Consider the following 12,828-nt stretch of genomic DNA (forward strand, 5'->3'; position numbering starts at 1 on the left):
AGTCTTATCAGGTGGTTCCAAGTGGCCCTGGTGCAGAGCCTAGCAATATCTGTGAAGTTTCTCCGTACAGTAACATCACTCAATTTGCTTTCCATAGACAAAGCCCCCAGTGCCATTTCTGCTAGTGTGTTCCTGTTCCAAGGCAGCATGAACCTCTAAACTGGGACTCGGGAGCCCTGGGTTCTATTCCTGGCTGCGCTTGGGTAAGTCCCATCACTGCTCTATGCCTCAGTTTCCCCTCCTATCCTTTGTCTATTTCCTTTACAAGCCCTTTGGGCCAGGAGCTGGCTCTGTGTGCCTGGCACAGTGGGGGAGCTACGATAATATAACTGATAATAACGAATGCTGTCATTGTGGGGCTTGAGCGTTCGCATCGCCAACAGGAGGTTGGGGATTAGTCCCTGAGGGATGCTAACGAGCCAGCCAGTGACAACGAACAGGCTTGTTTTTATTATTTGCACCCATCCTAGCGGCCCACGTTCCCACCTCCCATCAGGGCTGGAGGCAGCCCAGGTGCCCGCGACCCCCTGAACGCTGCGGATGCTGGATATTCTTCAGCGAGGGATCATTAGAGCTGCCGGCTGGTATGGCCGCACCAGGGAGCCGGGCCCCCTTCTCTGGGGCATGAGAAAATGAAAATACCAGCTTGGCTGGGGGATCCCCCCCATTTCACTCTCCAGAAGCTGACTGGCTTGCTCTGCTCGGCGGTTTCCAATCAGAACAGCTGGGATGATTTGCACCTGGAAGGGAGAGGGAAAAGGAAATCTCCCCTCTCCTCCAATTCTAGGCCCTGCCAACCCTCCTTCATCCATGGCCCCATTAGCGCCACATCCCTCCCGAGCGGGAAGCAGGTCCCTTGTGGTGACCGCCCCCAGCTGAGGGAGCAGGGCCGAGAACGGCGTTGTTCTGCTTTGGAGCCTGGTGGCTTCGCGGCCCGCGTAATTAACCTGTGGCTGCGGCACGGCCGTGGCAGGCCCTGGAATGCACCGAGCCCTGCTCCCACAGGAACAAAGGGTACCTGGCCCAGATTTACCCCCCTACCGGCCCCTTTCCACCCACATCCCCTCAGCCGGGTGCCTCCTCGCCAGAGCCTCCAACTTCCTTGAGGTGCCAGGTGTGATGCCATTCAGGGTGACAGTGCAGCACAGTGGATGGAGCATGGGGGTTTGGTACCCAGGATGGCTTGGGTCTGTTTTAGGCCCTGGGAAGGGGAGTGGTTAGAGCAAGGCAGAGTAGGAGTCAGGATGCCTGGGTTCTGTCCTTGGCTCAGGGAGGAAAGTGGGACGCAGAGAGGAACAGATGTGGGGAGATGGGAGACAGGACTCCTGGGTTCGATTCCTTTATCTGCCAGGGAGTGTGTGCCAGCAAGTGCAGCAGGGGAAGGGAGTGCCAAGGTTCCTGGGGCCCCTCCCCAACTCTGCACTGATTTGCTGCATGAGTTTGGGGTAAGTCCCTTCCCCCCTTGGTGCCTCGGTTTCTCCATCTGGAAGTGCAGAGAATGCTGCGGTCCCACCGCCTGGCACAGGAGAGGGGGCATTTCGATAGCCCGTACATCTAAGTGCGATTATGATCCCGGGGAGTGTCCTGGGCACAGGGACCTGGGCCGGCTTCCCCCAGCCAGGTAATACGTTGCCTCTCAGTGGCCATGATCTGACACCCCTGCGCACCTGGAAAGACACGCTTGGGCAGAGTCTGCTTCAAACCTAACTGGTGACACAACCGCCAGTCCAGGGATTCTCCTAAGCAACAAGCCCCTCAATCTGACTCCCCAGCATCCAGCCCCCCAATCCAACCCAACCCCCACCTCCTTAGCCTCAAGGACCCTGCTGCGCCATGCCTAGCTGATCAAACCCTTCCCTCTGTGGGGTCAGGCCAACATCTCCAACATGGCCACACTTCTCCAGCTACCAACCTCTGCCTTCGCCCCCTTCCTCCCCAGCTCCATCCTTAGAGCTCTGCAGACTTGGCCATGCCCCCCTGCCCCCCCGCTTTGACTTTCCCCAAGGACAAGAGCAGGTGACACCCAAAGATTTCTCAGCCCCCTTCCCCTCCCCCCAAATCACAACCAACCCCCTAGGGTGGTGAATAATTAATTTCTCATCAGAACAAGAGCTGTTTAAACACCTTGCGGCATCAGTCACGCACCGGAGCCTCCTCCTGCCCCATGAATCTTTTAGATCATTTTTAGTGTGTGTGTGTGAAGGGGACAGGGGATGAGATGCTGTAAAGAGTCATGACCCAAGGCCTCTCGGTTGCTCCTGGCTGTGCCTGTGCGGGTGCCCATGTGGGTGCCCAATGGGGGATACCAGGAGGGAGGTTGGAGCCAGCATCCATGCGAAAAGCAAGAGCGCATAGCCTGGCACGGACAGAACAGGGCTTCGAGACGGTGAATTTATCCTCTCTTGACTTTGTGTCTCTATTGCAGCATCGTGTTGGCCATTACTAGGGGCTGAACCTGGCACCTTCAGAGCCTGAGCCTCCCTGGGTGTCACAGTGACATCTCAAGGCCCCAAATGAAATAAGGGCCGCTGCTGCGCTAGGTGCTGTACATACAGCCAGAGAGAGGCCCTTCCTGAAGGGGAAGAGTCAGACAAAGGGTCATGGGGGCTGGGGGAGACCAGAGGGAAAGTAACTTGCCCAAGGTCATACAGGCCAATCCAGTGGGTGCTGGGTGGATGCAATGCCCTGGCACAAGTGGCCGAGTGTGGTGGCACTCCGCTGCCCCAGATTAATGAGTGGCACCGAGCTACCGCTTGCTAGCATCAGCCAGCCCTGAATGCCAACCGTGGCCCCGAAGGGTCGGACCGACCCGCCTCTCGACAGGTACCCCTTTAAAACCACGCTAGCTGGCTGCGATCAAACAGACGCTCCCGCTCCCGGCTCGACCAGGACCAGCTCATGCACTTCGAAAGGGGTAAAACCTGTCCACACGGGGTTGCTAGCCTGTCCTGAAGCAGCGCTGAATTCAAACCTGTCCACTAACCCATCTGGCTTTTTAAAACACCCTTTTTTTCTCTCGCTTCACCAAATGGGTGTGTTTAGACAGCACCACGACGGGGCCCTGACAGTGGGCAGGGTTTGGGTGTCGCAGTGTCACGGAGTCCCCGGGCGATGCTCTGGAACTGCACCCCACCAAGCCAGTCAGGACTTTGGGGAGCCCCCTCTCCCTTGGAGCAGACTTGTTCAGGGCAAGAAGCTCACACGGCTTCACCTCCTGGGTCCCTCCTTGGAGCATTCAGCATCCTCTGCCCCTCCGTGCGCTTCCCACAGCGAGTCCACCCCAGCGGGGTCCTGGGGAAGCCACCGGGTCCTGCACCCCCACTTTGCAGTCAGACGTGACTCTCAGCCAGCCAGTAAAACAGAGGTTTATTCGATGACAGGAACAGGGTCTAAAACAGAGCTTGTAGGTACAGCGAACCGGACCCCTCGGCTGGGTCCATTCTGGGGGGCAGTGAGCCAGACCCTCAGGTCTGCACTCCACCCTTGACCCCAGCCAGCTCCAGACTAACCACCCCTCCCAGCCCCTCCTCTCTGCTCAGCCCCTTTCCCGGGCCAGGAGGTCACCTGATCCCTTTGTCTCCAACACCTTCAGCTGGCACCTTTGCAGAGGAGGGGCCCAGGCCATCAGTTGCTAGGAGACAGAGTGTCAGGCATTTAGGTGCACTGGCCCTTTGCTCTGCCAGATATTTAAGAACTGCCATGGGGACACTGAGGCACCAACACAGTATTCAGAGCAAACATTAAGAACTTTCCCAGTTCGTCACATCTCTCCCCCCTTCGAGACCGAACTGAGCGAGGTCACTCCAGCCAGTGACCTGGGGAAGTTCGAACCCACCAACGTTCCCATGGATGCCCCAGCATCTCTCCCATTCCTTGGTGTGAGTTACAGCAGGACAGTCCAGTCTCACCTCCTTGAGGCAGCCCAGCCCCCTCTTCACCTGGGACACCTGTTCCTCCCAGGTCTGGCTAAAGATGCACACCTTATCAGTGTCTGCTAGGGCCAAGTTCTCCATCGCCCTCTGCTTGTCTAGAATCTCCCCAGGCCTAGGCATGGGGTCGGCACCAGACACTGTGATGGCTTTAAGTTTCTGATAGCCCTCATAAAACCAGATCATCCTGTCTCCCTTGGGGATCAGCCCCACGGGTGAGGCCCATGGGCTGTAAAACGGCTGGATCCCATCTAAAGCCAGCATGTTCCTGACCTCTCTCTCCAGGTTCTGGGCTGCTTTCCCAGTGACTCTGAATGGGGAACACCTGATGGGGAGATTGTCTCCCACCTCAGCGAAGAGATCCCCCCCGGGGGTCTTCCCCCTTCTCCATCCAATCCTCCCTCTTCAGGTCCAGGGGTCCCCTCACTCTCCTCCCATCCAGCAGCTCAAATGGGAAGAACCCTGTGGATTCCTGGGGTACCACCAGCTGCCTCCCGATTCCCCCCAGTTCTACTTCCCCTTTGGGAGCCCATTCCCGGTACAGGAATCCCTTCTCCTGCAGGACTCCGTCCCTGCAGCCTTCCCCAAGGGGGTTTGCAGCGCTGTGGCCAGCAAGTTCCCTCAGCTTCTCCAAGGAGGGATCCCTCTCCAGCTCTGTCTGGGATTCAGCGGCTGGGGCAGGGAGTGGGACCTGCTCCCTCTCACTGGCTGGGCCTGGGGTCGCAGCCCCCCTGAGTCCTGTCCCTGGTAGCTCCCTCCCTGCTGTGTAATCACTTCCCAGCAGCACGTCTGGACCAGGCAAACCTGTTTGGCAGCCGACCTGCCCTGCCCGGGTGTCCCCACACTCAGCTGGGATCTCAGCTGCCCCCGTGCTCAGCGCTGCCCTTGCTGTCCCAGTGGGGCCAGGCAGCGAGCTCTCTGCTCTGGTCACAGCATCAGAGCCAGTGTGAGCCCCGTCTCCGGTGTGCAGGGGGGCAGGGAGCATCTCTCCCTCCCACTCAGCCCCAGGGGGCTGGTTACAGGTAGGCAGGTATCCTGAGCCCTGCAGCCCCTCCCCCCTGCCAGCCAGGTCATTTGCATTTTCACTGACCATTTCCATCCTAGCCAATTGGTTCCCTGGATTTGAATTCAAACCCTCGGCCGTTACAGGAGCGGGGCCTGGATCCTGTCCCATGGGGAGACAGTCACCCCCCAACAGGGCCTCCCAGCTGATATCCTGGAGAACCCCAACGACCAGCCAGCCCGACCTCTTCTGGGTCTGTACAGGGATCTGGGCCATAGGCAGGGCGAGGGGCTTCACCCCAGGGAACTTCACCCAGGTCCCACAGTCCCTCAGCATCTGGGGCTGCACCACCACAGTTCTCTCTGTCCCAGGGTCTCGCCCCCGCAGGCGTGTTTCCCCACTAACCCCTGGGCAGCCCCCTGTGTCTCTTTGATCCACCATCACCAGTCCACGCTGCTGCTGCTTCTCCTGCAGCTTTTCCTCGGGCTCTTGCTCTCTCTCACGGTCCTCTCGCTCTCTCGGGCTCTGCTCCCATCCCATCCGTCTCCAATCTCCTGATGGGGAACCCAATCTTGAAGACCCTCGTCTGATTGGGGACCAGACTCCTGGGGATGCCTGGATGATGCTCCAGCTGCTCTCAGATCCTCTTGTAGCCCCATCTGGGCCAGGAATCTGCTCCTCAGAGCGGTCTTTCTCCTCCAACTGCACGATTAACTGTGCCTTGGTGAATTTCCCCATGCGTAACCCTCCCTTTGTGCACAGGATCACAATGTCCTTCTCAAGGAGATGGTGATAGGCCATCACTTCACCGTTCCCAAGTGGCTCTGGACTCACAGGCCTGTGTGCTCTTGGCTCCCCCATGGTTTCCAGGAAGAACCCCTGGTGTGCCAGCCCTTCTCGTGATCACCACCTCTTTGCCAGGGTCGAGCTGCAGACTCCTCCGCCCCGGGACTGCTCCTGCAATCCCCCGGGGAACCCTGCTACTGCAAAAATCCTTCTCTCTCCCAGGGTCGAGCGGCAAGCTCCTCCGCCCCTGAGACTGCTCGCTGCAATCCTCAGGGGGACCCCGTTACTCCAACAGTCCTTCTCGCTGGTCACACACTCCCAGAGGTTAACTGCCCCCTGAAACCGTCCCTCTCTGAGCCTTCAGCACGCCTGGTCCTCATTATCCCTCCTTTGTTTTACTGCTCCCCAGTCACTTACTGCAAGCAGCGCCATTCACGGCGTGCAGTACGTCCCGCCGCTGCCACCAGTTGTCACGGAGTCACCGGGCGATGCTCTGGAACTGCACCCCACCAAGCCAGTCAGGACTTTGGGGAGCCTCCTCTCCCTTGGAGCAGACTTGTTCAGGGCAAGAAGCTCACACGGCTTCACCTCCTGGGTCCCTCCTTGGAGCATTCAGCATCCTCTGCCCCTCCATGCGCTTCCCACAGCGAGTCCACCCCAGCGGGGTCCTGGGGAAGCCACCGGGTCCTGCACCCCCACTTTGCAGTCAGACGTGACTCTCAGCCAGCCAGTAAAACAGAGGTTTATTCGATGACAGGAACAGGGTCTAAAACAGAGCTTGTAGGTACAGCGAACCGGACCCCTCGGCTGGGTCCATTCTGGGGGGCAGTGAGCCAGACCCTCAGGTCTGCACTCCACCCTTGACCCCAGCCAGCTCCAGACTAACAACCCCTCCCAGCCCCTCCTCTCTGCTCAGCCCCTTTCCCGGGCCAGGAGGTCACCTGATCCCTTTGTCTCCAACACCTTCAGCTGGCACCTTTGCAGAGGAGGGGCCCAGGCCATCAGTTGCTAGGAGACAGAGTGTCAGGCATTTAGGTGCACTGGCCCTTTGCTCTGCCAGATATTTAAGAACTGCCATGGGGACACTGAGGCACCAACACAGTATTCAGAGCAAACATTAAGAACTTTCCCAGTTCGTCACACGCAGTCACACAACTTTTTAGTTATCATTAGAGCTGGCAGAAAAATGAGACAATCTGTCGTGCAAAATGTGTCCCTTTTTTCCACTGAAAATTTGGAATATTTCCAATCTTCTGGTTGGGGCACTGGGGGAGAGGGGAGGTGGGGGGCTTGGCCTTTAAGGGCTGAGCTCCTGAAGAGGAACCAGTCTGTATCCAGCATTCATGCTCCCATCACTTCCTGTACACCACTCGGTCTGATCCTGCTTTGCCCCTTGTGCAGCTGCTAACATCAGTGCAAAGTGAGTGCAAAGCATCACCAGCTGGATTGGCCTTTTAGCCCTGGTGTTCCTGGCCGCACGAGGGGCGAGGGCAACAAGAGAAATGACACCAGGGGGCAGCACATACAGTGGCGCATCATGGACGCTGGGCAAAGATCACAGATGTCAGGGGCTGCATGAGTCCAGAGGTTGGCTGTCTCACTGAATCTCTGGGGCCTTCCAGTTCAGGCCAGGCGTTGGGCTGCCATGGGAGAGACTAACCATTGGCATACCCCTCCGGCCAGAGCACAGCCTTGCAGGGTTTCTTCCCATGCTAGCACCCCCTTTCGGTGGCCCGTTCCCTAGCAGGGTCGCCAAATCCAGCCGTAACTGATCAGTCCCCTAGCAGGGTCGCCAGATCCAGCCGTAAATGATCAGTCCCCTAGCTGGCTTTGCCAGAGTCGCTTTGCCCAGCAGCCCTCTGGCCCAGCAGCAAAGTCCTTCCAAACCAACCGGGCCTTACCAGAATCTCACTCGTCTTTTGCACAATAGCAGGTCTCAGGGCTGCTCCCTGGACCCCGCCATCCAACTCCAAACTCCAGACACTCATACATGCTAGCACTGCCAAAGTGCCTTCCAGCCCTCTCCTGTCTCGGGTCTTGCATCCCCCTGGGGCTCCCTTCAGCTCCTGTCTTGCAGCGCCAGCCGCAGGCCTGCCTCCCTGTAGCCCGGCCCTTCTGGCCCAGGAGATAAGCTAGCTCCACTCCTGTGGCTCTAGCCACAGTCCCACTTCGCTGGTCTCCATCTCCTCCTGCCCTGGCAGTGCCAACCCCTGTGTTCTCTTAAGCTTTTGCAACGCTAACACCTGACCCGTTAGGCCCAGCCCCCTCAGGCCAGGATGCAGCTAATTATGGCACAGGTGTGTGGACGTGTGCACACGCAGAGTGAGTACGTGTGTGCGCTCACGACAGGGGAACATGAGTGTGCACACAGGATGAGTGTGTTTGTGCATGCGTGTGCATATGTGGGGTGAGCGTGTGCGCACATGGGGTGTGTCCGCATGCATGCACATATGCAGGATGAGTGTGCGTGCGCACAGGTGGGGTGTGTATGGATGGGTGAGTGTGTGTGTTCGCAGAATGTGTGCATATGCAGGGTGAGTGTGTGCACACGGGGTGTGTCCACATGCATGCACATATGCAGGATGAGTGTGTGCATGCACAGGTGGGGTGTGTAAATATGGGTGTGTGTATGTACACAGAATGTGTGCATACGCAGGGTTAGTGTGTGCACACAGGGCGTGTGCACGTGTGCCCATATGCAGGATGAGTGTGTGTGCACATAGGTGGGGTGTGTACAGATGGGTGAGTGTGTGTGTACACAGAATGTTTGCATATGCAGGGTGAGTGTGTTTGTGTGCACACACAGGGTGATTTAGACAAGACTGCCCCACCCCACAGAGAGAGCCTTTTGCTCAGCTCAGGAGCCAAAACCTCCTCCAGAAGCCAGCACAATTCGCTCCTCTCCAGCACTCGGAGCAGACCAGAATTTGGCTCCATTTCCCACTCCCCCCGGCCCCTTTCCCAGCCGGCTGAGCACCACGCCCGGGTCAGGGCCCTTCTATTGAGGCTCAGCGGCGAGCAGCTTGGCTCCCACTTGAAACGACGCGATACCCGCTTCCCACACCAGCCTCTGCCGCCTCGGCCTGCTGCGGGCAGGAGGGAGCCGAGCCATGGATGCCAGGGATGGGGCGACAAAAGAAAGAGGCATGAAAAGCCCCTTTCTAAACCCGGGGAAAGGCGCCAAGGCCTCACGCTCTCTCCTGCAATCAAACGCGCGGTGGCATTTGCTGCCCCACCCCGGGTTGCAGGCGAATGCATCCTGAATTTCAACGACAGTGACGCGCCCCTGCTGTTGTCCTGCTCCCCTCCACCAACCGGGATTGTCTGGGGAAAACCCCCCTTCAGAGACTTTATTTGAATATTTTTTGTTGGAGGTGGGGCGAGGGGTGGTTGTGACACAACTATACAGAAATTTGAAAGCCAGGGCACTTTGAATCCCTTTTTAACCTAAGCGATAAATATCACAGCCTTTCCCTCGTTAAAGATCCTGCAGCGTCTCCATTATAAATCTCCTGATTTCAGAGAGAGCTCAGCGGTTTAAAATATAGAGAGAAGGAGGAGATGCGGGCGGGCGTGTGTGTTTGCTGGAACTTGGCAGGAAGAGTCTATTTTTAAAACTACTAATCAATGGATTTCGGGGGCAGTGGATCATTACCGTTTGTTGCCTCCTTCTGCTTTCTGCAGGCCAGGAGCCCGGCCCCAGCCTTCAAACCTGCTCGCGGTGGCTTCATGGCAGGCCCGCAGCCCGCGTCCTGGCTGCCTGCATGATTTTTTGCTGCCCTGTCCCACAAAACCGCCCCACATTTGGCGCAGTGGGTCTAGTCCGTTCAGAAGAGGGACCCGGGGGTGGGGGGAGGGGACTGCAGGGCAGCGGTAGAGGCGTGGGGTGGGAGACTGGAATAGCAGAGAGGGGTTGCAGGTCAGAAGTAACCGCATTGGTGGGGGCAAAGCGGGTACCACATGCCGGGGGGCAGGGATCGAGGGGCAGCAACAGAGCTGTGGGGGAGCCCAAGCTGAAACAGGAAGCTGGGCATCGACAGAGGTGCACGGGAGAGAGTGGCTCACACAGCACTTGCCTGCAATGATGCTTGGCTCTAAGTCAAAGGCATTAAAAGTAAATCAATCGGAACCCGTTTTAAACGACACAAATGAAATCAGAATTCTCACTCACTCCCCTGGGATACTTCCTCCCGCCTCCCCGCTCTCCTGCAGCAACCCCAGAACCATTCCTGTGTGGCCAGGGCCCAGCGGGTGTAAGACATCACCAGATTGATGGCTTAAACCACTGCCCAAGGGCCCCGGTGACGGAGAACAAAGCCCATGCAGGAAGCAGCCACCCTGGCTCAGGAACAACTTCAAAAAGACACTGCCTCTCGGGTACGCGCGTGAGTTTCCCAGGGAATTGAGGGAGCTCGGTCTCTTCTCCCATGCACCCCTGGGCTCCCCAAAGGGTTTCAAAATCTCCCGCAGGCCAGTGCATCAGAGAGCTGGCCTGGGAGCTCTAGGCCCGGTTCCCAGAAGGCCACAGGGTGGGAGAGGCTGGTGCAAGTGAAGACAATGGGTAAAACTGCGTTTAAAAGGGTCTGGTTTGTTTGGGCCCAGGGCACTGTTAGTGCTAACGAGGGCGCTGGTTAATTACCCAGGGCTGTGCAGGGGCAGGGCACCATGCATAACACACACGGAGGATTCGAATTAAAGCCTGAGGAAGCCGCCAGGGTTGGTGCTGAAAGCTCCGTCAGCATGTGTAGACGCACCCGAGCCAGCCTGGACTGAGCTAGCTTGAGGAACAGCACCAGTGACGCCAAAGCGGCGGGGGCCCGCTGCTCAGGTACAGACCCAGCACCCCGGGCAGGGGCGCCTATTCTGTCTACACGGGCTGCACTCACACCTCTGACTGCCGTGCAGACCTAACCCAGCATGGAACCCCGTGACTCCGGGAGCTGGGGCTTTAAGAAATGCCCTCAAGAAACAGTAAAAAGCGGATCAAGACCGAAAGAAAGACACAGAGTTAAAAAATACTCTAAAGTGCTAAATTCTGGAGCAATCCTCCCCCCCCCCCCCATGACTATATAGTTTTTAACCTTCGAGCGCCTTTAGCTCAGGTACAGGCTGGTTTTAAATGGACTGTTTTGTCTTTAACCCTCCCTTTCAGGAAATGTTATCCCCTGTATTGGCTTGTTATCTGTAACAAACACAGGGAGAAGCGAAGTGGCACGGTAAAGGGAGAGTTGGCTTCTGTGTAGTCTGATGGCGAGTCACGGGGAATACGATACACGAGGCGCATTTTATGCCTGGCAGTAAAGCATGTAACTCGTTATGAGAGCCAGAAGCAGTCAGTCACAGAATTTTAGGTATCATAAAAGCAAAGTGAGGAGGCAGGAGATGCAGAAATGGACGGGATCCGGTCCTGGTGCGCCATCGGCGTCTGATCCTTGAGTAGCCTTAAGCACAAGAGTAACGTTAAGGATTTGTGTGTTTGCAGGATTGGGGCGGGATTTTCAAAGGGACCTAAAGGAGTTAGGCTCCCAGCACCCAACTCCCATCGACCAGCCCAGGTAGTTCCCACTGGCCCCAGTATCCTGGAGCCCTCTGTGTCTGGAAATAAGCAGCTATCTTTACGGATGTCATCATGTCTCTTTTTCTGCTGAGTTCCCCTCAGCTCCCCCTTTTCATACACCCCGGGAGATACCGGCTAAGACAAAGGCAGAGGCTCAGTTGGGATTGCCCCAGCTTTCAGTTAACCACAAGGCAGGGTGCAGATTAAATCCACTCGGAGATAGTTTAACGCTCTGTTTGGAGCGGGGTGGGGGGGAAACTCTTCTCCTCAGCCCGCAGGCTCTGGGAGCGTGCTCACACCCATGGCTCTGGTCGGCATTGCACTGCTGGTTGGAGAGACGTGGCCATCTCAGCTGCTGTAGGCAAGGAGCCCGGTGATGTGCCGGCTCTGCGGGGAGAACGTACAAGCCTAGTCCTCAGAGCGCTGCAGCGTCACCAGACCGAATGGGAGGGGAGTGCTGGGAGCTCCAGGAGTAATTCAGTGGCACCTACAGGCCCCAGCTAGCTTAGGCACCGTTGTGCTAGGTTCTGGACATACGCAGAGCAAGAGAGTCCTGTGCCAAACAGCTAACAGTCTAAATCAGCCATCCCCAAACGTCTGAGGGTCATACCCCACCCCCCAGAGCTAGGGCCATAGACAGGTGTAAGGGGGCTGAGGCTGGGGCTGCAGCTGGGAGTGGGTCTGGGGCCAAGAGCAGGGCTGGGGGCAGAGCCATGGACAGGGGCTGAGGCTGGGGCCACTGGTGGAGCTGCTCCAAGGCTGGGGACGGGGCCCGGAGCCAGGGACGCAGAGCTGGGGGTGCAGAAGACAGGTGGTGCTCCCTCCCTGCCCCCAGGGGGCCGGCCCAGGCCCCCACCTGCCTCCCATGAAGTGCCTCTGTGCCCCCATAGGGGGGCACACCCCCCAGTTTGTGGATCTCTGGTCTAAACACAGGCAAGGTAACTTGCCCAGCCTCATGCAGTAGGTCACTGGCAGAGCCAGGAGCAGGATGCAGGTCTCCCGAGCCCAAGCGAGATGCTCTATCCATTGGGCCATGCAGCCCTCCCCCAGCATTTCTGACCCCCGACCGGAAGGTTTCTCGCGCGGTGCATTTTCTCCAGGGACATCGGTTGGGTGCCATCAACACGTGCGCACCCTCGCACCTCTTAGCAATTGTGGCAACAGCAGCCAGCAGTGCAGGGAATCTGAGAGTAGATCTTTTGCTGCCAAGCCGCAGCCGTCAGTGGATTTATACCCGCAGGGATGCAGCACTTGTCAGGGGAGACTTGCTGCCTTCAGGAAATGCAGGGCCAGGACACACATGTATATCTGTTCAGAAAGTCCTCCCTGCCCTCCCACCCACCCACCCACCTGTGCATTGGAAATTCTGGCTTATTTATCCAGAGTCTCTCGGGTAGCTCGCTCTTTGCAAAGCCAGTCATGCTGCAGCCAGAGAAACCAGCAGGTCCTCGTGTCTTGTCTGCCACGGTCTCATGGGCCCTTTCCATCCCCGCAGCTGCTTGACTCATCTCCTGGCTTTGCTGATGAACCTCCAGTGAAATTAGAGAATCTCG

The 12,828-nt window shown here is 57.6% G+C and overlaps 1 long non-coding RNA gene across 1 annotated transcript; it reads right to left on the bottom strand.

Moving 5' to 3' along the window:
* Positions 1 to 427: 427 nt before the first annotated feature.
* LOC127040278 (uncharacterized) lies at positions 428 to 7,822 on the bottom strand. Its single transcript, XR_007771413.1, has 2 exons — positions 7,620 to 7,822; positions 428 to 740 (listed from the first exon to the last, which is right to left on the bottom strand). It is a non-coding gene; the product is annotated as an uncharacterized LOC127040278 (long non-coding RNA).
* Between the last annotated feature and the right edge of the window lie 5,006 nt (positions 7,823 to 12,828).

Source organism: Gopherus flavomarginatus, chromosome 24 (assembly GCF_025201925.1).
Source record: "Gopherus flavomarginatus isolate rGopFla2 chromosome 24, rGopFla2.mat.asm, whole genome shotgun sequence".
NCBI classification, from domain to species: Eukaryota; Metazoa; Chordata; order Testudines; family Testudinidae; genus Gopherus; species Gopherus flavomarginatus.